The sequence below is a fragment of the Cryptotermes secundus genome, unplaced genomic scaffold (genome assembly GCF_002891405.2).
Source record: "Cryptotermes secundus unplaced genomic scaffold, Csec_1.0 scaffold367, whole genome shotgun sequence".
Classification (NCBI taxonomy): domain Eukaryota; kingdom Metazoa; phylum Arthropoda; class Insecta; order Blattodea; family Kalotermitidae; genus Cryptotermes; species Cryptotermes secundus.
Genome location: NW_019731266.1, coordinates 457,876 through 484,845, shown reverse-complemented (window position 1 = coordinate 484,845; position 26,970 = coordinate 457,876). Strand labels below are relative to the sequence as shown.

Genomic DNA, 26,970 nt, shown 5'->3' with positions numbered 1-26,970 from the left:
GATCAATGTCTGTCTGCTCTACGAACCAGGAGACGCCATTCTTTGTGTAGGCAAACTTGCGGAAGATGTCTTGTGTAAAGCATATTTGAATTTCCCATCTGCGCATGAATACCGAAACTATGTTGAAAACAGAATGCAGCAACTTTCTAATGATGACGTAATAGTATACGTCACCACGTTACGATGACGCATCCTCGTTCAAACATCCAACTTTTTTTCCCAGGTATGAACGGGATTTTAATTGGGTGAATTGAAGGCTTCAAAGTGTTATATATGAATAAGTAAACCTTGGGCTCGTACGTGGATCTTCAAAGTTATGAATGGAATAAGCACGTAAAGAAATAACGGGAAGAACGTAGTGATGTTACATTAAAATTCGTTGTTATTTGTTTCTCTTCTGTTAAATCACTGAAGAGATTACTGCAATAATGAAATAAGAGCACGAAAGACTGACTGAAACAAACGTAACCAGATTATAAAAAAAGAACAAGCCAAAGAATTGCCCAGTTCTCGGAAATCGAAAATAGAAACTGTGATGAAAAATTTCGTAATCTAAATAGAATTTTGCTTTGTAATATAAAAGGCAAATGACATTGACGTCACAATTTATTTAAACTTTTATTAATTGAACTTCATTTTATAAGAGGATTTACGGAATGTCGCTGTGAAGTGAGCAGTGCGTCTGTTTCCTATCCGTGAGATGACGGGTTCAAAGCTCGGTCCGAGATTTCGCGGTTTCTCTTAAGCTCTTCGCTTGTAGGAGGGAATATACGTCTCAAGTTGCGCCACTCCGTCTTTCTCCTAATTAATTCCACTTCATTATTCCCTAATCATCATATTATTGACGCTATAATGAATATCATCCGTAAATAAACCCAAGAAATAAAGTTTTTTCTGTGCTTAACTAATTAAGCACTGCGCCATTAAGGCGTATTGGGGAGTGGATGTATAGATCCAAGTTTTCTTCACCTTGGCACTAGTTGGAGGTGAGTGGTCAGCTTCACGCTTCGGCCGTTTTATCGCCGGGGAAAGAGCCCCTGTACCTGTTGGATAGAAGGATGGGTGGGCCCCAGAGCCGGTCTGGACGAGAAAAGTCTTTCCCCTATCGGGACTCGAATTCCAATGCCTCGGTCCAATGCCTTGCCCGTAGCCAGTCGCTATGCCGACTCTGCTGTCCCGGCACCCACATAAATAAACCGTAGATGAATAAAAACATAAGGATAAGTGTTACGCAATTGGTGCGAGGAGCGTTGCTTTAAATTTGGCAGAATATTAGTGGATCCGTACACTGGCAAAGATATTTTGTTCATAATTGTACGAGATATAAATTAAATTAAAAATCGAAATACATTCTGTGCACCTTAATGTGCATAGGCTATAACATGTTTGTTCTTGGAGAGTCCTGTCTTCTGGAATACACTGTCGTCTTGTTCGTTGGAAGTCAACCGACGTTTCGGAGGAATATGTCGCCTTCATCTTCAGGGCCTAAGAATAAGCCAAGCAAGAGACCAGCATGAAGCAGATAGTAGGTTACTCTGCTTGCTCCCTTGTTCATGCTACTTTCTTCCTTGGCTTATTCTTAGACCCGGTAGACGAAGGCGACATTTCTTCCGACGCGTCTGTTGACTTTCAACGGACTACACAGCGGTATGTCCCAGAAGATAGGACTGTTCATAAGCGCCGCTGTGAGAACCTCAGCTCCTTTCTTACCAAGGTTAAATGGATTATTTTAAAATTAAAAGATGCAAATAAATAACGTAATAGAGGTAACACTATCCCTGTAACAGGCCGTGGAGGCTCATGGGGTTGTGAGACGTCGAGGCTTCCACATTTTCTAGACAGTCGGCTCACAGATGGCCGTAAGATTGTTAGCCTTTACCCCCAGGAAAATTCCTGGTACTTATTTCTGTTAGAGCTTGAGTCGACCCCAGGGCCACAGTGCTGCTGGAAGGATTAGGTCATTTGAAAAATACAATGATGTCATGGGGAATCGAACCAGCGATCGTCCGGCTTGTAGCATAGTGCCTCAACCAACTACGCTACCGCGTGTCCCCAAAGTAATAGAGGCAAAACATAATGTTGACCCTAAACACTAGGTCACGAAGTGGTGTGGAAGAATGGAGGCAGAGCTCCAAGCAATCTGAACTTCAACACTGGGTGAGGTCAATAATCAGTCTCATTGTAAGCTGGGGGGAGAGCCCCTTTTCCCTCTAGGCGGGAGACTGGGTGGACTTCGGTACAGGTCTGTACGCTGTGACGGAGGTCTCTTGCCCCTGCTATGTTGTCCAGCCGGTAGCTCACTCGATATACTGACTGAGCTATCCCGGCTACCACAGTTAATTTAATATACATTAAAATCGACAATTGTAATAATCATTCCTCTAAAATACGCTGAACCATCACTTTTGGTGAAGTTTAGTTAGTTAGTTGGTTAGAGAATTAATTCCCAAAATTCTTCAACTAATTCCAGTGACGTCTGAATTTGTTAAATGGTCTCCAAATTCTCTAGGTTTATATCCGTTAGATCAGCATCTTTGTAACAAGCTGAAACACATAGTGAATGCATCCCACTCCCTGAATTTCCTGCAACAGAAAATTGAAAATGTGTTCTTGGGTGTCATATCGCAAAATAACATTCGGCCACACATCGCCCAATGGGTACAGAGGTTTCAAACCGCAGTCTAAGAAAACTGGGAACATATTCAGCATCGAGGCCAATAAAAAAGATGCCTATTAGCACTTTTAAGATTGTCAAAGTCAAAGTCACATTGCGACTGACGGTCAGTCAGTCAGTCAGTCAGTCAGTCAGTCAGTCAGTCAGTCAGTAAGTAAGTAAGTCTTGGTGTCGAGCCCCATTACTTTTTGACAGTTATGGTCTTGTTTTTGTGGGCGCCCTCTCTGACGAGAGGACGGGTCTGTCTTTTGTATATTTTTTTTCGCATAGTGGGGGGGGTGGAGTCCAGCTGGGTCCACACGGCACGGCGGCCACAGATTGGCCTATTGTACCTACCCCGGGAGATTATGATGATGGAGAATTTGGTGGAATGAAGATTGGCAGGGGAAACCGAAGTCCTCGGAGAAAACCTGCCCTAGCGCCACTTTGTCCACCACAAATCCCACGTGACCAAACCCCGGGATCGAACCCGGGCCGCCTCGTTGGGAAGCCAGCGACTAGCCGCTTGAGCTATGGCGCGGCTGTCTTTTGTATATGCTGCTGGTCCTTGCCAGCGCAGTCTCTCAGGTCCGAGTCCCTTGGGACTCGTGACCATATTTTACTGTCTCGGATTTAAGACTTCCCTTTTTGTCGCCTCCTACGACTCGCAGGGTCACGGTGGAGGTATTCGACCCCGCTTCCACATGGGTTTTTTAAGACCGAATTTCTTCTGAATAATATATACAATTCAGTCCGTACCTCACAGGAAACATGACGTCACCGCACCAAAGACCAACCGGTTAGTGCTGTTTAGGGAAACAGTCGCTGTTTATTGTGAGAACCATACAAAACAAACACAGATACACTCTGTGGGCACAATGCAGAGTTTTAGTAGGTTGAAGTAAGTGGTTCGTACAGTAGGCAATGGGCTCTAAACGGTTAAAATTAAAAATACTTTTCTGTGTAACGAATGAATCGAAATGAATTAATCTTTTTCTACACATACGCACGCTTTATACAACGCATGTGAGTTCAACTGAAATCCGCAGAACTCTTAATTTGCACATTTTTTAAAAGAACATTAATTTCTTTTTGCGCCACCCGGTACGTCAGTCAGCGGGAGAGTGTCCAGAGTAGCGCTGCGAAATGCGCCGCGACGCCTGCATCCCAGGCACCAAACCGACATATCTCACCAGTGCACCCTGCGGAAGCTACGAGCTTAATAAAAATTAACACTTGATTTACGACTTTTAGTGTTGCATCATGTTCTGCTGTGAAATACGGCGCCATGTTCTCCCGTCAGGCGATGATTTGTGTATATCGGGCGACCTAAATGCGTGGTGATTTTTGATGACATGATTAATAAAACAACAGAACACCTTGATTATAACAAACGGTATGTAGCAGCATGACAGTCAACAGGGTCACATTTGCAACTAAGTGACTGACTGACTCTGACTGAGTGAATAAGTGAGTGAGTGTGACTGACTGAGTGACTGACCAACCAACGACCCACTTCCTATAGCAGACTGCAGCTTAGGGAACAGTTCCTCAGTGGGACAAGAAATTCGCCGTTTCTAATGAAATCTGAGCCGGTCACGATAGCCCAGCGGTCTAAGGCATGCGCTGTTTTCGCTCGCTCGGAAGCTGGGATCGTGGGTTCGAATCCTACTCAGGTCATGGATATTTAGTGTTTGTGTGTGTTTTTCTGTGTTTGTGTACAGGTTGAGAGGCCTTGCGACGAGCTGATCACTCGCCCAAGGAGTCCTACTGAATGTCTAAGACCTAGTAAACCGAAGTGAAACGGAGGTAGGCCAAGGTCCAAATTGGGGCTGTAGCGCCAGAGGGAAAAAATGGAACCTGAAGGCTTTTATTTATGGTTATCACAGCGCTGACTCTGAAGAATATTATCTTCCGGGATGTGACGCAGGGAAAGTTCTACCAGATTACACGGCGTCAAATTCAAGACAATTTTACTCGTTCATCATCTTTTCACAAAATCCCTCTACCATTCCATCGTCTGAGCCAGATGAATCCATTCGTCAAACTCACAACATATTTTGTAATTGTTTTTCATTTTTGTGGAACGTGACACCGTACACATGGTGGAGCGGTGTCAACATTTGTGAGGAAGCGTAAGTGTAGAACAGGTCATTCTTCTGCCCTTACTTTCCCCCTAAACATCGGTGACGATCTGTCAGACTAGACGGCGTCACAATGCAGAAGACAGTCATCTTCATAGTATTCGCAGTAAGAACTTATAATCTCACGTTTTAATATTATCCTTCCATCTGTGCCAAAGTCTTCAAAGTGGTTACTTCTTTGTATATTTTTTCCGACAGAAACCTTGTATGCATTTCTTATCTCTCTCATGCGTGCTACATGCCTTGTCCATCTCATATTTCTTGATTCCATCTTGTCTTTAAGTTAATACAACGATTAATGTGGGTTAGTTCGATGTTTCTCGTGTTTTACATGCGTCGATGTCATGAAACGTAATTAAATATTGCATGGTATATTATTACTTTACATTATGGTATATTATTCCACGTACCGTAAAACTGTGTACATGGTGTATATCAAGTCAGGGGTAGGCGAGTTTATAGCCTGCGTTTAGGCGTACAAGGTATGCTATTCAGCCCGCTGGATGTTTTCGTATGTAAACTATAATGCATGCCGTGTTATTCAAAGCTAAACTTCACGGCTGTGAAACTTTCGTGTCTAGGAATTCTCACACCTCTTTTTAAAACAATAGTTGGCGTTCCTGACGTGTAATGGTGAACAGTTCTTTTCTCTGCTGTAAAATATGTAAAACATCTGAGTGACATGCTGGCGTAAGGGCGATACATTGTTGCAAATTCGCCTCGTAACCATGGCAATAAAGAACACAACATCTCGGGGGTGCCCAAAGTTATCCTGCGATCAACAATTTAGTCTATTTCGTCTCTTCGTTGTTTGATTGCCTTTTCTACATATCTGTACATGCCTTATATTTACACAGAAGAACGTGTCTTAGCGTCCATTCCTTAAAGGCCAGTATGCCATATTTACGTGGAGTCATTCTTCCTTATATGGGTTCATTTTTAATTTTGTATACGTGTGGATATGAAATCTGGGTCTTTCACATTAAACGAAAGCGTTTCAAAAGAGGGTACTCAGGGAACCTCTGGACCCTAAGGGCGACGAAGTAATAAGAGACAGAAAAATACACAGTGAGGAGGTTCATTAGTTGTACCCTTCCCAAGATATTATTACGGTCATCAGATCAAGGAGAAAGGGACATTACGTATCACGAACGGGAGATACGAGAAATGGATACAGATGTTGGCAGGGAAACCAGAAGGAAAGACAGTTTGGAAGACTTAAGTTTAGATGGGAGGGAAATTGATCTTAAGAATTAAGGTGAGAGGGTATGCACGGGATTCATTTGGTTTAGGATCAAGCCGCAGTGTGGCCCTGTGATCAGCTCAGTCTCTTAACAGAAATGAGCACCAGGAATCTTCCTGGGGCTGAAGGGCGGCAGACGCTGACAACCCCAACGCCGTCTGTCTAGGAAATGTGGGAGCCTCGACGTCTCACAATCCTGTTACAGGGAGAGCTTTACATTATTTACCTTTAAGGCCCAATTCCGGGTTTCTGTGAACAGGGTTCTGAACTTTCGGGTTCCATAACAGGCAGGGAATATTTTTAGTGGGTCTGTTAGAGCCTTAAGGAGGAGTTAGGAAGTTCATATATAACCCGTGCATGACCTAGATATTTACAAGAATTTCATTTCATATTCCTACGCCAAGGTTCACTTCGACATAAAATTATAGCAACTTGTCACTTAATAATATTTACACATGTCCAGATTTTATAATTTCTGACTTCATCACAGTATCTCTTTCCACTAGGTTTTCGAACTAAAAATTTCCACGTTTTTCTTGTTTCCTCATGTTACAATACTACATTTCTTGGCCATCTCATCACTCTTAATTTTATTATATTAAGTACCGGATGAAGAATACAGAGTATGAAGCTCCTCATTATGTAGTTAGTTATTGGAGAGGGTGGGTTTCCCCATGCACTTAGACCAGTATTGGTCCATTGTGCTTCCCTCTATGATATTCTACCAGTCTCTATATCCTACCGATATTGGTGCGTACCATCAGTGCCGACCGAGCCAGCGAGTTCGGCCTCTACTGGCTTGGCGGTATCTATAATGCTTCCCCCATCTATCAGAGGCGTTAGAGACTACTGTTGGGCGGGAAACGTCCTTGAATTTGGCTCAGTGACCTCCTTTCCTCATTATGTAAGTTCCTTTTGTATTTTATGTAGTTCATATGTCTAAAACAATTATCACACACTCCTTTTCTTCGTCTTCATCAGGCAGTCTGGCCTCTTCTGCCTTCACATATCCATTCCATTCTTTCCAAGGTCTCTTTCCGGTGTATGCTGTAGGATGCGCTTCGGAACTTTTGTCTTGTCATTGTATCCAAATGGCTGGTTTAGTTTTATCTGTATTAATCTGTTTTATATTATACTGACTATTATTTACGTTTCTTCCCTAAACTCTACATGTTTAATATGGTTTAGTCTAATGTAACCGTTAAAATCGTGAATAATCCCATTTCTACTGACACAATTCTGTACAGACATGGTTAATCCATTTCTTAATCTATAAAATAAAAAACTCAGTGGCTTTAGTCTGCAAGCGAACTATACCGACCGAGAGACCGCCTCTTGTCGGCGAAGTTAGTGCCAACTTTGGCGGATAGAGGATGTCGCGTAATCAGCGCAACGGACCCCCACCGCCGTTAAAACGTTCACTGAATTTCTGGGCGGGACAAAGTATTGTACAGCATTACTACAAATGATTCATTCCATTTCAAAACACTATATTTTCCAAAATATTATACATACAAATATGATTGATAGATGAATAGAACCTCAAACTCACCAAGTTTGCATCGTGATACACCAGTTGGCAGCATGAATGCAGTGCCTCACAAAATGGTGACGAAGCTGGAAAAGGGTTTCTGTGTGTTGGAATATGCGAGATGTTCGTCTGTATTGCAGTGCAGCCTGTATTCAGAGCAGAGCACAGAAAAGAGCCACAATGTAAACAGAGCATTCTGCGGTGGTATCGGCAGTTTGAGGTTACTGGTTGTCTGTATAACCGGAAAAGCACGGGGAGACCAATATAGTGTTTTGAAATGGAATGAATCATTTGTAGTAACTCTGTATTTAAGGCCGCGCCATAGCTCAAACGGTTAGTCGCTGGCTTCCCACCGCGGCGGCCCGGGTTCGATCCCGGGTCTGGTCAAGTGGGATTTGTGGTGGACAAAATGGCGCTGGGGAAGGTTTTCTCCGAGTACTTCGGTTTCCCCTGCCAGTCTTCAGTTCACCAATTGCTCCACAATCACCCTCATCTATCGTCTGGGGCTGTTACAATAGGCCAGAAGTGGCCGCAGTACAAGGACCTTAGTCCCACCCCACTAGCAATAAAGAACAACCCTGTATTTAAATCGAATTCATCTTGTACCGTAGCGGGTTTGAATCCTTCCCTGAATAGAGTTTGAGAGATCGCACATTTTACCTTTTAAATGCTATATAAATGACGTATCTTGTTTCGAAACGCCATTCTTTAACTTTATGTTCAGTAGTCAGCGAGTCTGAAAGCATTCATTTCGTATTTCAGAATATTGCCTCTTCAGCAGTGAGAGTTCTGAGTGACCGTCGATAGGAAATAAATACGTACTTTATTTCGTTCTAAGAAACCTCGAAACAAAAGGGGTTCGGTGTTATGGGAGAATTTCCAGGTTTAGTGCGAAAATATATCAGTGTTTCGCGTATGTTTAAACAGTGGAAGATGTACGCGCTGTTCACAATTGATAAAAGAAAGCTAGAGCGATTTGTATGGGAACACTTTGACATTCGCGTGGTCTCTGTGTTTCTGTTTCTTTTTGTGATACGCAGGTACGACGTTTCTCATTAACCAGGCACACGCAGTGGCACAGCCTACCACGTGCTACATTATTCATGTGGGCGTTGTTTTATTTTGTTTTCATCGACTCACATATACCCCGTGTAGCACAGATCTAATGTAAAGATGTAAGTCAAGATTATGGTCTTCTGGGAAGTGACGCCGTGTAGTTTGGTCGATGTTTATCAATATTTCGCAGGAATATGCTGCGTCCATCTGCAGGGTAGAACGGTAATTTACGGGCTTCTGATGTACACCGTTCCCATTATTTCTTATCCCTGTGGTACCATGTAGTTTAGTCGAATGTTACCAACGTTTCGAAGGAATTTGCTGCCTCCATCTACAATGTAGATGAGTAATATTACGGGTTTATGGTGTACATTATCCTCTCTGGTTCGGTCTTAGCAACAGTTCTAACCCCCTACATCATTAAATGTTCTTTCCGCGCGGCTCAATTTTCTGACCTGAAGGAGGAGGCAAGAGGGGTTTTCGAAGCATCTAATGACTCAGACGGTGTCACACCCGAGAAGACCGTAATCTTCTCGGAAAATGAATTTTATGATTTGTGGGTTAGAAAGTACTGAGATTAAACAAACCAAGGCGAGGTGGTGTATATATATATATATATAGCACGGATGGTGAGATACGTAAATAAGGCTGAAAGGAGTGTACAGCATAGGAAACATATACGTGGATGGGAGTGCACCGTGGAGGAATTGGCTGTGGATTCAGCTGGCCAAGGAGAGAGCCAAGGGACTCGTGGCGGAACCTTGTGAACACGATAGTAGACCTTCGAGTTCCACGCAAGGCGAGAAAATTAGCCAGATTAGCAACTATCAGTCTTTCAACGAAGATTCGGTACCACGACTTTTTTTTTAATGCGAGTGGGGTGGGACTAAGTCCCTTGTACTGCGGGCACCTCTGGCCTATTGTACCAGCCCCAGATGATAGGTAAGGGGGATTGTGGAGCAATTGGTGGAATGAAGATTGCCAGGGGAAACCGAAGTACTTGGAGAAAATCTGCCCCAGCGCCACTTTGTCCACCACAAATCCCACTTGACCAGACCCGGAATTTCGTGATGTGTTGGACAATGTATAACGTTTTTCTGCGGTGCCAACATCATTCTAGCACTGACTCCAAGTTTAATTAACACGTTTAACCTTGGTTATGTTTATGCGGGTGCCTCTATGCTCACGATGAACTGGTTAACTAATGTTAATATGAATGGAGGGGGAACAATTACTACTGGAGTCAATGAACCATTGTCATCAGAAGTTTCCAAGGCTAGAACACATGTTTACAGGGCCTCCGCGGTGTTTATCGTTCATGATGACAGGTGGTTAAATGTTTACTGTTAATCAACCATTATGTAAATACTATTTTCGGCATTGTCCGTCTCTCCATGTATATAGAAACACGTCTCGGGAGCTGGGTGCGCTTGGGGAATTTATCAGGATGAAAAATTCTGCAGGCAACGGTGTCATTGTGGTTTACAGCATATTTTGCGAGCCGGGATAGCTCAGTGTGTATGGCGAAGGGCAGGACGGCCCGGGTTCGATTCCGGGTAGGGGTAAAAGATTCTTCCTCTACTTAGGGCATCCAGACCGACTCTGGGGCCCACTGAGCCTTCCATCTATTCAAATGGTATCGAAGGCACTATCCCCATGTGTAAAGCGGCCCTGGGCGTGAAGCTGACCACTCACCTCTGACTAGTGCCGAGATTATCTTCATGGCATTGTAACCACAGGGACAACTTCACCTTTATAGCATTTTTCTAATTCTAGAACTGTGAGAAGAATAGTATTCAGTTATTCAGTATTGAGGGGGTGGGTTACCCCATGCACCGCGACCAGTTTGATCTATTGTGCGCCCCCCTTTGAATTTCTACTGTCTCCATACCCTACCGGTACTGGTGCTTGCTATCGTTCCCTTTCTGCCAGCGAGGTTTCGGCCGTCTACTGGCAGTGGTATCTGATAGTTAGTCCCTTTCTGTCAGTGAGGTCGTCCCTCCTCTGGCAGTGGTACCTAAGCTCCCCCATCTACCGGAGGCATTGGAAACTACTTGGGCGGGAAATTGCCTAAATTTAGCTCAGAGGTCTCCTAGAGACATGAGGACTTGTTCCCTGAATTTTTCCGCCGTTAAAAATTCCATGATCTCCGCCGGGTTTGAACCCGGGAGGTGGGAACGTTACCCCTAGACTACGGAGGCCGCTGAGAAGAATAGTAAGTATTAAAATACACAAAACAACGTTAAAACCAGCGGTGGCGTGTGGGTGAGAAACACGGCCCACGACTGAGAGAATGAAATTACATAAATACGTGAGAGAGCAACCGGATCCTGAGGAATGGGTTTGGAGAACCAGAGCTGATCAGGGAGTTCCGATCTGAGAATGTTATTAAATGGAGAAGGCTGGAGTGCTTGGGCTGTTAGAAAATTGTTCGAACTAATGGTATAAAAGTAGAACATTGGGAGACCCAGACAGAGATGGCCGGAATACGCAGGGGATGATTTACAGGAGCTGAAGTTGAGGAGACTGAGGGAAATGTAAACAGCGGATAAGAATGGGAATGTCCTAAAGGAGGTCAAGGTTCTCAGAGGGCCGTAGGGAAAGGATGTTAGTAGGCGGGCTTCTGTTCAGTTTGGACCGTTAGACTTTGGTGTCGATCACTGTCAGTAGGTTCGTAGCCTTTTGTTGCATTTCTCCTGTCCATTACACCACACATGGAGGGAGAACAATGCATTACTTTGTGGAAATCAGACGTTTGCGAAAGTCTTGGATGGTATCCAGTGTGTAATGTTATGTTGACGGTACGAGAATGTTCGATGTTTTTGGGGGAGGGGGGACTGAGGATGTGGGGGGGGGCTAGCTCGTTCGACTTGGCAACACAGGGTATCCCTCCCTTCCACTGTCGAACGAAAACAAGAAGTTGCGACTTGGCTCCGCTTGACATTTCAAAAGCAACTTGTCAAGTGTCAGTGACGTAGAGGGAGGAGCGAGGTTCAGGTAGGCAAGGAAATTGCGTGGCTAGCCCGCGGTATGAGAGAGGGGTGGGGGGTCCTGTGGTAGTGTAGTGCAAAGAAGAAAAGTTTAAAAAATTCTGTTATAGAATTGAATCTTTCTTGACCCTGAAGTTGAAGGCAATACGTTCCTCCGAAACGTCTATAAGCATATACCAGCCGCGAACACTTCAAATGCAACGAGCGCGCCGTGCATTGTGGGATTCAGGTATCAAAACAGTACTTGCGCCAAGATCGAGGCGGCCCTTAGGCGTCCATAGGGTCCTGCAACCAGGCATCTCTGCCAAGATTTTCCTCCAAGTCAGAGCAAACACTGACTTGGTGATTCCGTGTTTTACTGCGTGCTTGTCATTGAATCCTCTTCAATATTCAGCCCGCTCCATCGTGTGCTTCCAATGTTAACATCGAACATTTCGGCCTAATGCATGGCTCTTGATGTTAACATCAAAATTCCACTCTAACGCAGGCCTTCCAATATTAACATAAAAATTCCACTCTCCCAAAGTAACATTAAAATTGAGCCCTCGCAGAATTCTTCCCTCTCAACGTTAATGCTCAACTCTAATGCGACAGAGGCCGTGTACACTTATTTCCTGTGCTGCGTAGCCGTAGGAAAATCCACTTCCCTTCGCTTTACCTTCCTTCCAACTTACCTTTACCCAAAGGATAGTCGGGAACTTCTGGAAACCGTCCACGTGAGTTTCTGCCGCCGAAATAAGGGCAGTGTGACTTGTACTGCGGGCTCTTCGCCATGACCTCAGCCGCAGAGAAGCATTGGATGTAAACCCCACGCATTCTTAATCCCTGCACTAGATACAGATGAGTTGACAGCTTTATGTTCCGGCTGTTTTGCACCTGGAACGAGTTCCTGCGCTTTCTGCTGGGTAGGAAGGTCCCTGGAACCGATAACGTGGGGGTAAAGGGCTTCTGCTCTGAGAGGGAGCAAAGCCACTTACTGCACTGACTGCTTTAGTAACTGAGCCAACTTCCCAGCTGCTTTTAGGAAATGTGTCCATTCAATTTAGAAAGACAGTCGAATAATCTGTTCTTTTTATAGATCGCTCTTTAGTGCTCTATGTACGCTGTAGGTGAGGGACTTCAACCACGGTTATCGGGCCGAATTACACGTCACAGTTTTGTATCATTTGTTGAATAACTTGCGTCAGTCTACATGTTATGAACGGCCAGATAGCTTCGTGAAGCCGATAATAACATGAGAGTAGATCGTGCTATCACCGAAGGCGAACCTTCAGTGTCTGTAAAATTTAAGGTTTTCACGGCGGTGACTATGAAGAAAGCAGTCTTCAATGTCTGGTTTGACAAATGAAGTGGCGACTTTAATAAAAATAATAATAATATCAAGGTTTAGACTTTTCGATCCGTTCCCCTGTAAGATATGTTGACCCTTCCAGCGTAACTTGGAGCGTCCAATGGATTCTGTTCCTCTACGTGTATAGTCCCTTAGCCGCTTTGGAATGCTTCCAGGTTCAATTCTTTCGGCTTTAATAAGGAGAAGACGTTACAAATACTTCCTTCCATACGACTGGCTTTGACGACGTTCCATTGGAAACGAAATCGATTTTTGTTCGGTAGCGCAGTCTGCCACGCTACGACACGTAACCGTTTGCACCCATTTTGGCCTCTGGAGCGCGTACTGACCACTTTAGCGGTTTAATTTAGAGAGATGATCTCCTTAAATAAAAATTGTGAAAGCCGTTTCCGAGAAAATCGTCATTTTCTGTCTTGGGGACCATGTGAAGGGTTGTTATTTTGGAGCCAGAACGTTTATACGTTATACTGTATGACGGAAAAATTCCTAAACACCGAATATGAATAAAATACGCCTAACCACTGAGGCATATAAGTTGGTGATATATGGCCGTCATCACTCGAACCGCTCACATTGGTTTTATATGATAGTTGCTACATGTTTCGATCCAAATTTCGGACCATCTTCAGGCAGTCTCATCAAATACATCTCTTTTTATTGAACAGTGTTGATATGGATCCATATTACAGCTACTCATCACATTCACATACAACCGTCAAGATATTGCAAGAAATTTCCCACTTTTTAAAATTTTTTCAAAATTTAAATTTAAAATTCTCTTGTCCGTGAATGTAAATTCTGTTATTTTTGTCCCGAACTTTCGCCCGGGTTTCGCTGTATAATTCACGATAACGTTATTAGTTTTCAATTTGTTCTCACTTGTCTTCTTGGGTACGTCACCATGATTTTGGGTTTTCCCCTTATGGTGCACTGTCTCTTCCTTCTGTGGGGGCGTTTGTGTCGCATCTGTTCCTGGTTACAGCGTGGACTCCATATAGACAAGACGGAATGCCGAAGCCCCTTTGTCATTATGCATAGTGCTGAACACGTGGAAATCCGGCGAAATATCAAGATAGAAATTCTGTTACTGTCACAGGCCTTTATATGCTACGTGTATGAACAAGTAAAAATGGCGTCCCTGTAAGTTGATTCATCACAAACCCCATATGACCGCGTGACGATATTTCTCTGGAACTGTATACGGAAGATGCTCGGTTTAGATTCTGGCTATCCCTACTGAGGATTTACGTTGTTTTCTTAAGTCCCTCCAGGCAAGTGTAAAGACAGTATATCGATATCCGCTTCTTTCCAAACCCTTTCCAATTCATCATCCGAGATTCTCTCACTACGCAGTGAATAGAAACAAAATGTTGAAATATGCAAGCAAACTGACATGGCAAAAGAGATATGTTTTGATACGCAGGCCGAAGTTCTCAAATCCAGCATGAGTTTAGTTCGTCAGGTAGCCACTTCCGCCCATCGGCAGTAGGTGTCCACGGTTCACCGTTGTCTATTTACATCCATCAGTCTTGGCGGTGAGTGCATTCACCGTGGATTTCTGTGTATAGCATACACTTATTTACCTGTATCTATTCTATAGCACTGCACCTGTGCTTCAAATAAACTGCCCTTCCTTTCTTGTCATTTATCATCTTTTTATGCTCCATCTTTCTATATCCTTGTATCGGTAACGGTGCCTGTTTGCTTAATTAATGAGGCACGTCATTAAAGACGTTTAAGATGTGTTGGGGAGTGGAGGTATAACTCCACCATTCCTGACCTCGGCACTAGATGGAGGTGAGTCGTCAGCTTCACGCCCCTGCCGTTTCACCCCGAGGAAGCGCCTGGTATCCATGGTATAGGAGGCGGGGTTGGTCTCGACGCTATGGAGAAGAAATAAAATTTTGCACTGCCGTGAATTGAAACCAGGCGGTCGAGCTTATAGCCCGTCGCTATACCGACTGAGCTACCGCGGATTTTTCCTTGTGCCCATACTTTAAAATTATGGAATAATAATAGCACATTATGTTATGATGACTTATGTACATATTCTGATGCCGTAATATACTGACCACACGTTTTCTGGAAAATTCTAAATTCGAGAAGTCCGACATGTATTTTACTAATACAGATTTCCGCAATGCACCAGGTGTACCTTATTTACAGCGTGAAGCAATACAATTCAAATACTATCATTGTAAACTTGACCCATTTTCCTGAGAAAAAAAAACAGATGAAAATCGTATCACATCAACATTGCAAAGAGAACATTTGAACGTTGACACACATGAACAAGGGACTGAAACAAATCAGACAAGCGACGCTCAGTTACAAGCCCACTGCAAATATAATATAAAGTTATCTGTGTGCTTAATTAAGCACCATGCCAAAAGACGTAAGAGGGCATGAAGATATAGCTCCATGCGTTCTTAGGTTCGGCATCAGATGAAGGTGGGTGATAGCTTTATGCCCCGATGCTAAGGCAGCTAGTACTCTTTGGGTCGGAGTCTGGGCGAGCCTACGAATCGGTCTGGACGTGCTTGACTTAATACTTCTACACTGAAGACGAAGGCAGCACGTTATTTTGAATCTTTGGTAAAGATCTACCAGGCACCACGGTTTCATATCACAAAACACAGCAATCTTTACAGACCCAGCCGCGGGGGCTCCAGATCTTGAACAGGTACCATAACAGAAGGGAAACTTCTAGACGATTGAAGAGCACGATAAGGACTCTGCTACATGAAATTTATTGGACGTGGAATACAGATATGAACCTTATGATGGCCTCGATACGGTCATCCTGCAGGAACTGTACAGGTATCTGAGCCTTCGAAAGTCTTGCTTTATTTAAAAAACGCCATTTCACACTGAACAGTTAATGTAACGTTGAATTTTATCATGACTGAAAGATGAATTCGAACGACGCGGACTTGGTTGTGACGTATTTAAAAGTAAAATCCCAGCAAATTAAACAAAGTAACTCCATGGAACCAAGCCATTCTTGAGAAGCCGCCAGTTGTGCAGCTACTTAAATATTTCCCGACAGTTTAAGGAACCCGAAGGTTCATTACCGTGTTCACAAGAGCCCTACAATGGTCACTACCCTGAGCCAGATCGATCCAGTCCATATCACCCCATCCTATCTCTGTAAGATCCATTTTAATATTATCCACCCACCTACGTCTTGGTCTTCTTAGTGGTTTATTTCCTTCTGGGTTTTCCACCAATATCCAGTACATAGTCCACAGTTTACAAAGTGTAAAAAAAAGCTCTTATTAAATGGCGTAGCGAAAACGATTAACTTTTGAAGGGATGAAGGCATGAAGAACATGTAAGTATAATTCAGTTCCTACCTAACATAAAACATTATAATAACAAGCTAATTAATGCTGTTTAAGGGAGTTGTTTGTTCGGAGAATGACATGAGGCACATAAATACACTGTGTGGGCAAAATACAGAGATATTTTCTTAATGTGAAGGCACGTGGCAAACCTGTTTAGTTACCACTGCGATTTACAGGGCTAACTGGAGGACTGCATTATTTCGCTTCACAGTTGGCAGGATAGAGGTAAATGTAAAGAATAATGAGAGTTATAAATTATTTTTTTAAAATCATATATTGTAACGGAACAGTATACGGAGAAAATATATAAACATGTAAAGACACCATCTTGTCGCAATTATTTGTTGTGAAAAAATTTATAATTGCGAATTAATTAATAATTTCAGTTTTATTTTTAATCGTCTCAGTGATTTTCACAAGATACTGGTTTTTATTTGAACATCCTGTGGGCCATATTGTAACTCATACATGGACCTACATATCAGACCCATCTGAAAAAAAGAAGACACATTTAAACATAATTTAGGGGGGGAAACAATCACAGTTGAAAAAAGTAATTCCCCCCCCAGGTATAATTCTTGGAAGTTCTTGCCCCTGGCTATAACATAACAGTAAAGAGAATTATGTAATAATAATGTTAGCTGTTTTGATAACCAGCTTAACTTCAGCAGCACCATTTCTTCTTTTCATACATATGTACGTATTATTTTTCGTAATTGTAATAATAATAATATATGTACATGCACAGACCAATGCTCTGACGGAAATGCTCACTCAAACGGCACAAGGAACAAAATCCACATATATTTTGTTTTTTTTACCAGCAGAATTCTTCACTAACACAATATCAACCGCATATTATTTTTATACTTTTGTCATTCCTTAAAAACATAACTCGTTTTCTTTTTCTTTTTATTCAAAATCTTTTAACAAATTATATTCTCTGTACAATAGATGCGAAAATACCTTCGATGTAGACCTAGATCTTGACTTGGACTTATTTGTTTATACACTCGGAATATGGAAGTAGACCCAAACACTGAGAAATAAAGTTACCGTACTTACGCATGTATAGGCCGCACATTTTTTGCCAAAAATTCAAGAGGAAAACTGGGGTGCGGCTTATATTCGAAATATTCGAAATCACACTTCATTTAAAAAAAATTAAACGTTGCCAAATTTCGGAATAATTTCTACTCCTGAAATAATATTCCAAGAAAATTATTTTTTCTATAATTTCTGTCTGAAAATTGTGCTGCGGCCTATACATGCGTAAATACGGTATATTATGTCTAAAATATCCTCGAGAATAGGAAACATGAAAGTCGTTGTTTGTTCAACGAGATCTCCGTACGGTAATTTTTTGCTATACATCCTATGTTGAAAATGGAATATAGTAAATTTATAATGACGGTACAACATACGTCACTGGTGATGCTGCAAGCTCAAAGATATTTCAGACACAGAATACAAGAGGCAACAGAACATAGCCATTTTCTCACCAGGAATCACTCTTGGTTTAGAATAACATTACTACATTATCCACTCAATTGGCTCAATTGTCATTTGTACTGACTGATTGTCAGCTCCCTGAAGGGTAGAAATCAGTTCATCTTATTCATATCAGCAATATGATACTTCGCTTCTTGTGCAGACCTACTCAGTTTGTGGCGGGGCACCTTCATTAGACATGAAATCAGGTAAAGTCCATCTACTCTACGGTCCAGGGTACGTCATACCTTGTATAGGCAGCCTTACGGAAGAAAAGTTCCCTGTAAGTGTGTCTAAATTTCCCACCGGCATATAAATAACGGAATTATGTTGAAAATATAACCCAGTAACGTTAAAATAAGCCACGCCATAGCTCAAGCGGTTAGTCGCCGGGTTCGATCTCGGGTCTGGTCAAGTGGGATTTGTGGTGAACAGTGTGGCGCTGGGGCAGGTTTTCTCCAAGTACTTCGGTTTCCCCTGCCAATCTTCATTCCACCAGTTGCTCCACAATCACCCTCACCTCTCATCTGGGGCTGCTACAATGGGCCAGAAGTGGCTGCAGTACAAGGGACTTAGTCCCACCCCACTAGCAATGAAAAAAAGTTCCGAATGAGCCAGTGACGGTGCCTGCGCGGTCTTCGCTCGCTCGAACATGGGATCATTGGTTCGATGTCTGTGCGTTTATTCTGTGTTTGTGTTAGGTATCGGCCTTGCGACGGACTGATCCCCCGTCCAAGGAGTCCTACCATCTGCGTAATAAAGGTAACGAAACTGAAGAAGGGCCAAAGCCCAACAAAGGGCTGTAGAAGAACCATTGACGAATGAATGAACATTCTGATTATGACACATATTCATTCCGAAAGGAGGTGGAGTATGGCCTACAGTTAGTTTTAACAGTTGTCCATAGATGGCACGTAATGAGGTTTGTCACGAAGTTGAGTAGATTTACCCTACATGATCTCTGTTTGCTCCCTTCGAATATAAATGTTATAGCAATTTTTATGTGGTTCTGCAGGGTTTACATTTAACGGAAAGAGGAATTGGTTACACGCGATGAGCAGGATTCGATGCTTATTAACAAGTGCAGGAAGGAGATTGCTGATGACGTAACTGTCACTGCCTACTCAGCGGGGACGGCAATAAAAACAACTCGCGCACGATCGTAGCTTATGCAACACAGTACATTAGTTCATGATCATCTAGAGGTCTGTCACAAAGATCTGTTTATTATACAAATATTTTCTTGGACACTGTCCATGCTTGGGATATACTTAAAATATATGTTTCGGAATCTGAACCCGCTTCCATCATCGGGTGTGAGGGGCAACACTCCTACTCAGTTGTAATGATCCGCGGTGGGCCCATCTGACGGAAATCACTAGACACGTTCTTGAACGAGATGTGACGTGTCCGGAGTTCCGTGACTAACAATAATGGGTTCTGGGTTGGATTTACTGGCACTTCTATCACAATCAATTACAATCAATTATAACAGCTTACAGTCAGGGACTGCCTAAGACTCGCTCCATTCCGTAGTGGACTACGAGTGTCTTCTCTTCCACTGTGACTGACTTGGTTCTGATTTACGAATCAGTCACTTCTTCAGCTTCCGTTGTCCGCTGGTTAGCACTCCACAGCTCAAAATCACAACTCTCTTATGAACGTCGAATGACGGCTCTCTCGCGAATGAACTGAACTAACTCTTTCATAACTTCGGGGCGAACCGAATGTAAGTCGCAATGTCTTACAGTTCCTCTGTTATTCTGTATTTATTCATTGCAGCGGGAACGTGCTTACCTAACCGTTGCTTAGCAGTTGTCATATTGCGCGTCTATTCGTTGTAGCGGGAACGTGATTACCTAATCGTTGCCTATCATTGGTCATATTCGTCACACAGTAAAGTTCATCTGTTCTTTGAACCACAGTACGTCACATCTTGTGTAAGCAAATTTCAGTTGTTCTGCGCATGAATTCTGAAAATATGTTTAAAACAGAATGTAATGATAATGTAGTGATTTACATCACTGATGATGACGCAACATCATTCCTATAATCTTAATAGTATGCATCCTGTTGTGTGTTATAAACACTACGTGTTGTGTAGACTGCATACTTTTGTATGCACATCATTCCAATAGTTGATAGTGTATAGCTCCTTCTATGGATCCTAACCGAGTCGGCTGAACGGAGTTCATGGAGGTAGGCCTAGGCCCACTGGGGCTGTAGTGCCAAGAAAAAAAAACCGAGTCGGGTGCTTTCACCCCTCTCAATCTTGATGACAGGAACGGATTCATTTTCAGAAACTCTGTATATGTCAAATATATACCCTGGACAATGGATAATGTATTTATACAGGGTGTCCCAAGAGGAAAGGTCAGTATTCTCAGAACTCCTAGTATCGGTCATTCCAAGTAAAAAAGTGTATATGTACGCGTTTTATTCCGAAAGGTTTGAGATATATTTCACTGTACAGTTCCAAAACTGTTGATAAGAAAGATATATTATGTTCTGTTTCTAATACCGGTATCTACTGTTCAAGTGACAAAGTTGGTACTGTTTACCTACTATAATACGTTTTCGAAAATTCCATCGTCAACATCAGTACATTTTGCAACTCGTGAGGATAGCATATCAGCATATTCTGCATTTGTGAAGATGTGGGGTGTTTTTCACAACACACCTACAATGCCACTATCAACAGTCACAACGGCCAAGTGACACTTCGCACCAATTCACATGCTGGACGAAAGGACAATACTGGGCGCCAAATCCAAACAACTGTACAGTGAAATAGCTGTATCTCGGAAACCGTTCGGAATAGGACACATGAACACATATAATATTTTCCTCAGAATGACCGATACTATTACCCCTTCAGAACACTGACATTTCCTCCCGGAACACCCTGTATAATTATTACATTTAACAAAATACAAGAAATATTACTCGTATAGAAGGAAGACGTTATAACGAACATACATTAAATAGGTAAAGGTGAAAGAAAGGTAAAGCTACCCTTGTAACAGGCCGTGAAGGCCCATACGATTGAGCTGTCGAGGCTCCCACATTTTATCTAGACAGTCGGCTCACAGATGGTGAGGTTGTCAGCCTTACGTGGCGGCCCCCCTTTACCCCCCAGGAAGTCCTGGTACTCATTTCTATTAGAGGCTGAGTCGACCGCAGGGCCATAGTGCGGCTGGAAGGATTAGGTAAATTAAAAAAATCCACCTCATCGGGATTCGAACCCGCTATCTTCCAGCTTGTAGCATAATGCCTGAACCAACTACATAGGCCTGTACTAAACAGTCTTTGTTCAGCTGAGACAAACATGCCTGAATGCTTGAAAGATACGCCTGACTAGCAAATTTGCTTGACACTTTTGCGAATAAGATTGGGGACTTGCCTTCTGACTTGGAGGTCACTCCCCGACGTCTCAGAGAACTCCAAGCCCAAGTCACATTGCGACTGATGGTCAGCCAATACGTCTTGGTGTCAAGCACTATCTGGGGCTCATGACAAGATATTTATTACTCTTTGACAGTTACTGTGTTTTTTTTTTCGTTGGGCGCCCTGTGACGAGAGGTCGGGTCTATCTTTTGAATATGCTGCTGATCCTTGCCAGAGCAGTCTTTCTTGGGTCCGAATCCCCTGGGACTCGCGACCATATTTTACTGTCTCAGATGTGAGATTCGCAGGGTCACGGTGGAGGTATTCGACCCCGCCTCACGTTTCCACCATTTTTATAGTCGAGGGAGAATAGGAAGCCAGGTTATGTAGGCAGACCTTGTAGACTGTCTGAACCCAACAGAAGACCTCAATCTGAACTCTCAGCACCGCGAAATCCTGGAAACTTAAGGGATTAAAACTGACGCAGTTTGGGGATATGCCTACAAAATTTTAGTTAAGCCTCCTTCCCATGTCTAACCTTGCCTTCCGCGTAAACCATGAAACACATTCACACGTAAGTCGAGTGAAGGAGAAAGTTTCCCCACTTTAGAACTGTTTCTGTACGCCGGAGAAAAACCAGACATGCAGAGTAAAGGCAGAAGTACTCATACTTAACCCAGAATATTGTTTACTTCCTGGTAAAAAACATGTGACTAAAATTTAAAGTACGAATAACATTCGAATAAACAAAGAAACAAATATTGTATTAGAAGCAAGTTATGAAATGTACGGATTACATTAACACTCTTGGCGCGCTAGCTATGTTTGAAGTTTACGGCATAACTGTGCTGGATATCTAGGAATGTTCCTCATTTTCCTTTACTTTTCGGCCCGATTTTGCGGCGAGTTAAACCAGAGATGTGTGGGCCTACATGTGAAGTCACCATTGTTACTGTCCAAATTTAACCAAAACTGCAATCTGTGTGCAGATCTGAGTTCTTGTTTCGTTTGCTCCCTGACAGATTAGGATCTGCGGTATGGTTACGATCAAAATTAACTATGAAATTATGAATCTTACAGATAATGCGGCTCCTCGGACTGGGGTATCGGTCAGTCGGAATGCTTCCACATACAGAGGTCAAAGAAAAAATGTAGACATCTATGTATGGGATTCGAACCCGCGATCTCATTTCAGCGGTGAATGATATTTCGTGCCTCAGACGGCACGGCCTCTGTGATCGGCACAAATTCTTGTTGAACTCCTAAATTATTGAATTTCACGAAAATCCTTTCATCGGTTCTTGAATTCTTTAATGAGCACGCACATACACATACGGATGGAGAGCAACGTGAGGGCGCCCGAGGGGCATCGCGTCCACAAACACTACGGCAGCACTGGCGCACCACCTTGATCGTTACGACTCGACCTGCGACGTTTCGACTGACGATTCAGTTACCTTAACACCCACTGCACTAATTTCGGATCTTGGACAGTTCTTCAGAAAGCCCAAGACCCCAGCGGCCCCTCTTCCGGGGCACTTACAGAATCTCGACAACCAGAGTTCTCCTGTCTGAATTCGGTGGGGTGATGGTTATGTTGAGTTGATTATGGTTTAACTGTTACTAGTTAAGCTGTTCAGCACTATCTGTACTGTTATTTGGTGTACATAATGTATTGTGTAGACCCGTTACTGGGTAACGACCCCGAAACAAACAAGGAAACAACATCCGCTGCAAGGCAACAGGGAAACGATTGGAATACGACAATGAACGGTGTCTTCTACGCAGTCCGTGCCGAGTGTTATAAGGGGGACAACGGGGGAAACTGAGGCGGTGTCAGTACCTCCACCGTGACACTGCGAGCCGTAGGAGGCGACGAAAAGGGAAGTCTCAAATGTGAGACAGTAAAATATTGTCGCTAGTCACACGGGACTCGGACCCGAGAAGGACTGCGCTGGCAAGGACCAGCATATACAAAAGAAGGACCCGTCCTCTGTCGTCAGAGGTCAAATTCTTGACCCTACCAGGACTCGAACTCCGCCATACGTGTTGGCAAGAAGTTTGGAATAAATGTAATTACGCCTTTGGATGTTATCTGTTAGGTCCGCAGTAGGAGGAAAAACATGACGCCTGAAGGCCGGAATGGTGGAGCCAGAAACGTTCACTGCTAGGCCACGGCTCGGTAAACACGTTCGCGCGACAACAAATACGCAAGCAACAATGTAGGGATTGCTAAGAAACGCGTTTTCTGTTGGATCCGTCCCGAAGCTATGTAAGCAGGGTGCCAGGCCGACTGAGTTTGAGGAATTGAGAGAATATGGCAACGATTTAGTTGGCAGTTGCAGGAGGGAATTGGATGGAGAGTTCCGGGCAGCTGTGACATGAGGAACTGAGCGCGGGAAGCTGAATAATCTTCACCGTTAGAAGCTGTTGCCAGGGAATGGCTGTTGCAGACACAGCAGGCTGCAAAAGGCTTCGCGGGTGCTGTGGTGATTTGTAAATTGTGATTAGCAATAGTGCTGTAATTGCGTGTTGTACAGAGTGCTGTGTATAAGTGGTCAATAAATCCAGTTAACGAATTCATACCCCGTCTATGGTCACACCCCCCTAAATCGTGACCGTATGGATATCAGGTTTATAAACAGGCCGTAAAGTAACTACAAGGAGTGAATTTCTGTACAGTAGGTAGGAAGGTGTGTGGACTCTCACTGTATGTTTACCCGCCAGATAGTGGCTACCTGGTGCTCTGGGTCACACAGAAACCTTCTGCCACCGCGGAAAGAACAGAAGCAGTCAGTCATGTGTCATAAACGTGACGTGCAGGTGAGTGATCAGCCCTGACGCTTTGTCTGTATTGCCCCTGAGGAAATGAATGGTACTCATTGGACAGGATGATGTTTGAGTCTGTCTGCAAGTTGGACGTCGTTAGCAAGAATCTTTCCCTGCCGACACAGAATCAAACCTCGGTCGTCTAGCGCGTCTTGATAGCTTGTTACATCAACAGTGATACAAGCAACTTCCACTATGATAACCCTATCGTCACACGGGCTCAACCCTTTAATATGGGGTCTGATTACAAAATATGCAACGATTATTTCACTGAACAGCATGGACGATTTCCTCTAGTAATGGAGACCTGGTATGCTCTCTGTGATGTAAAAGGTATAGCTGTTGCTGTAACAGGCCGTGGAGGCCATTAGGGTTGTGAGACGTCGAGGCTCCCACATTTTCTAGACAGTCGGCTTACAGATGGCGGTGAGGTTGTCAGCCTTACGCGCCGGCCGTCCTTTACGCCCCATGAAGATTCCTGGTACTCATTTCTGTTAGAGGCTGAGTGGACCCCAGGGCCATAGTGCGGCTGGAAAAGTTAAGTCAATTGAAAAAAATCCAATGACCTAATCCGGAATCGAACCCGCGACCTTGCGGCTTAGTGCCTCAACGAATTACGCTAATGATTACTGTCTTCTGAGATGTGACACTGCGCATTCGCGCACAAAGTCACTAGCTTTTCCGGGGCAAATCTTCAGGGTGGAATATACGCCTTCATGTCCAAAGATGGCATATTCAGTGCCACAATAAACTCAAATCTCGAATGAATTTTTTTAAAAGTTATTTACATGAATACAAGGCTTCAAAGACTTAATTAACGTGTCTGTCCCAACGGGAAATTAGCGCATTACTATGCAAAATAGTAAAATAAGAATATCTGCATTAGCAGTTCAGTGCAGTTTTGTTGTAGAGTTCGCCAATCCAATCCCGGACAAGGGACTCGCTACACATTAATAAAACTGCATCACGCTGGGAATACCGGTGGAGGCGTGACTCCAGCCGTGTCAAATAATTACATTTATTTATTCAGGGACGCAGTGTCTGAGACGGCACTGCACAGAGTCAAATGGTAGGATGGTTAGTATATAGTGAATTAGAAAGGATGTGAAGGCAAGTTGTCGGGACCTGATCAGTCACTCCAGAATCTGAGCGACGGGGACCATGAAAGCTGTTAGGATACTGGGCGTTGTAGTCGAGATTCGAACTCCGCACTTCCCGAACACAAGCTAGAAGTGTTAGGGGTTTGCTCGGTGGATCACCGGTTGTCTTTACATCTGGGCAAGGCCCATGGGTGACCGCAGAAGGCTGAAAGCCCGGAATCTGCCCCCCCCCCGGACTTTGAAGAGAAGATAAGACTGAAAAAGACGGAGTATAAATTCCCAAAATTGGAAGCATTTAAAAGAACATTATCTCTTGAATATTTTAGGGGGTTCGAAATAAATAACTGCAAGCGGCTTAAACGTAAGTTTGTTAAGATACCTTTATGACTGCGCCCCCCTTTTGAAAGAACATGGCGAAGCCCCCCCCCCGTGTGCTGTATATGGGTTTCTTGATGGTCTGCAGAAATGTATGCACATCACTATCATGGTGATGACTGCTGTTGACGATCGAATACCGGTCTCTCACATATAGCGCACATTTTATTTACGTCTTTTTCGAAGTGAGCTGTAGTGAGCCCTTCTCTTAACAGACAGAAGACAGTCAACTTCATTGTCCAGCCCAGCTTGGGGCAGGAGTTAAAATGTAATTACGTTATTTCGCCAAGATTTCGTATTGGTCATCTGGTGTTCACTTTAAGCACCACGAGAGCAGTTTTATCTCCATGACTGACGTCAGCTATTTTATGTGTGATCAGTAGACGAATGGAAGCTGGCATATCTTAATCAGCATAGTGACTAAGTACGGCCTGGATGACCGGGAAATCGGGTTTCGATTTCTGTTCAACATCCACATCGGGTCTGCGGTCGGACCATCCAGTTTCCTATCCGATGGATGCCGGTGGCTCTATCCCTGGGGGTAAAGCTGACCACTCACATTTCATTTACTATGCCGGCTTTAGGAATGCGTGGATACATGCCTCATTTCCCCCATACGTATTTATCGCGTGGTGCCTAATTGAGCACAGGGATATTTTCAAAATATTATTCTACTTTCCTTAGTTTAAAAAATGAAAGTAGGCTTATAAAATCACCACGCTGTCTGTGTATCCCCCCCCCATCAACTTTTGAATGCTCCATACTTCATGAAATTTGGCACGCATATCACGGCACCTGAGCCCATATCAACGGCGTACTTCACAAATCTCTCCCATCAGTCTGTGTGTGTGTATGCAATCCGTCCTGTCGTTGCTAGACAACGGCTCAGTAAAGAAGTTCGCGCGGCAACGAATATATGCAACAATGAATTGTTGGAAGCGTCGTCTACTATGCGATCCGTGTCGTATCAACGGAAAGTAGGCGATTAGTTCTTCAGAGAACTTGTTTCTTCATAAATCGCAGCATTTTGTTAGAATGTTGAAAATTTATATTGTGATAACGTAATTATTCAATCTTAACACTAAATGCGTGTTTAGGTGGTGATGAAATTCACAGTTGCTTGAAGCATGAAGCTTCATTACAAAGTTGCATAAAATCCCACCTAGGCAGATTTCTCTGAAATAGCGTGAGATCAGATACTGAATTTATTTCGAAACTAAATTTCAAGTTGTATAGGCCTGCTTTCTACGAAACATAACCAGGATTCGCGATTCGTTAACCCAATCACCAGCCGTGTTTTTACACGAAATTTATACTGTAAGGTTGCAGTAAAGGTTTCGCTTTTCGGAAACTGTGAAGCCGGCCTGTATATTTCGCTGTCACTAAGCAATCTTGTTTGTCTAAACGCCGCTCAAGTGCTGATTACCGTGGCGTGTCTCTGTGGAGATGACAGCTCTGGCCTAGGTGAACAGG

At 43.4% G+C, this 26,970-nt stretch overlaps 1 protein-coding gene across 6 annotated transcripts in view; it reads left to right on the top strand.

Annotated features, from left to right (window-relative positions):
• The window catches only part of LOC111866769 (protein Wnt-5b), a 440,161-nt gene that overhangs the window by 207,993 nt on the left and 205,198 nt on the right, over positions 1–26,970 (top strand). The gene's annotated exons all lie outside the window — the stretch shown is intronic.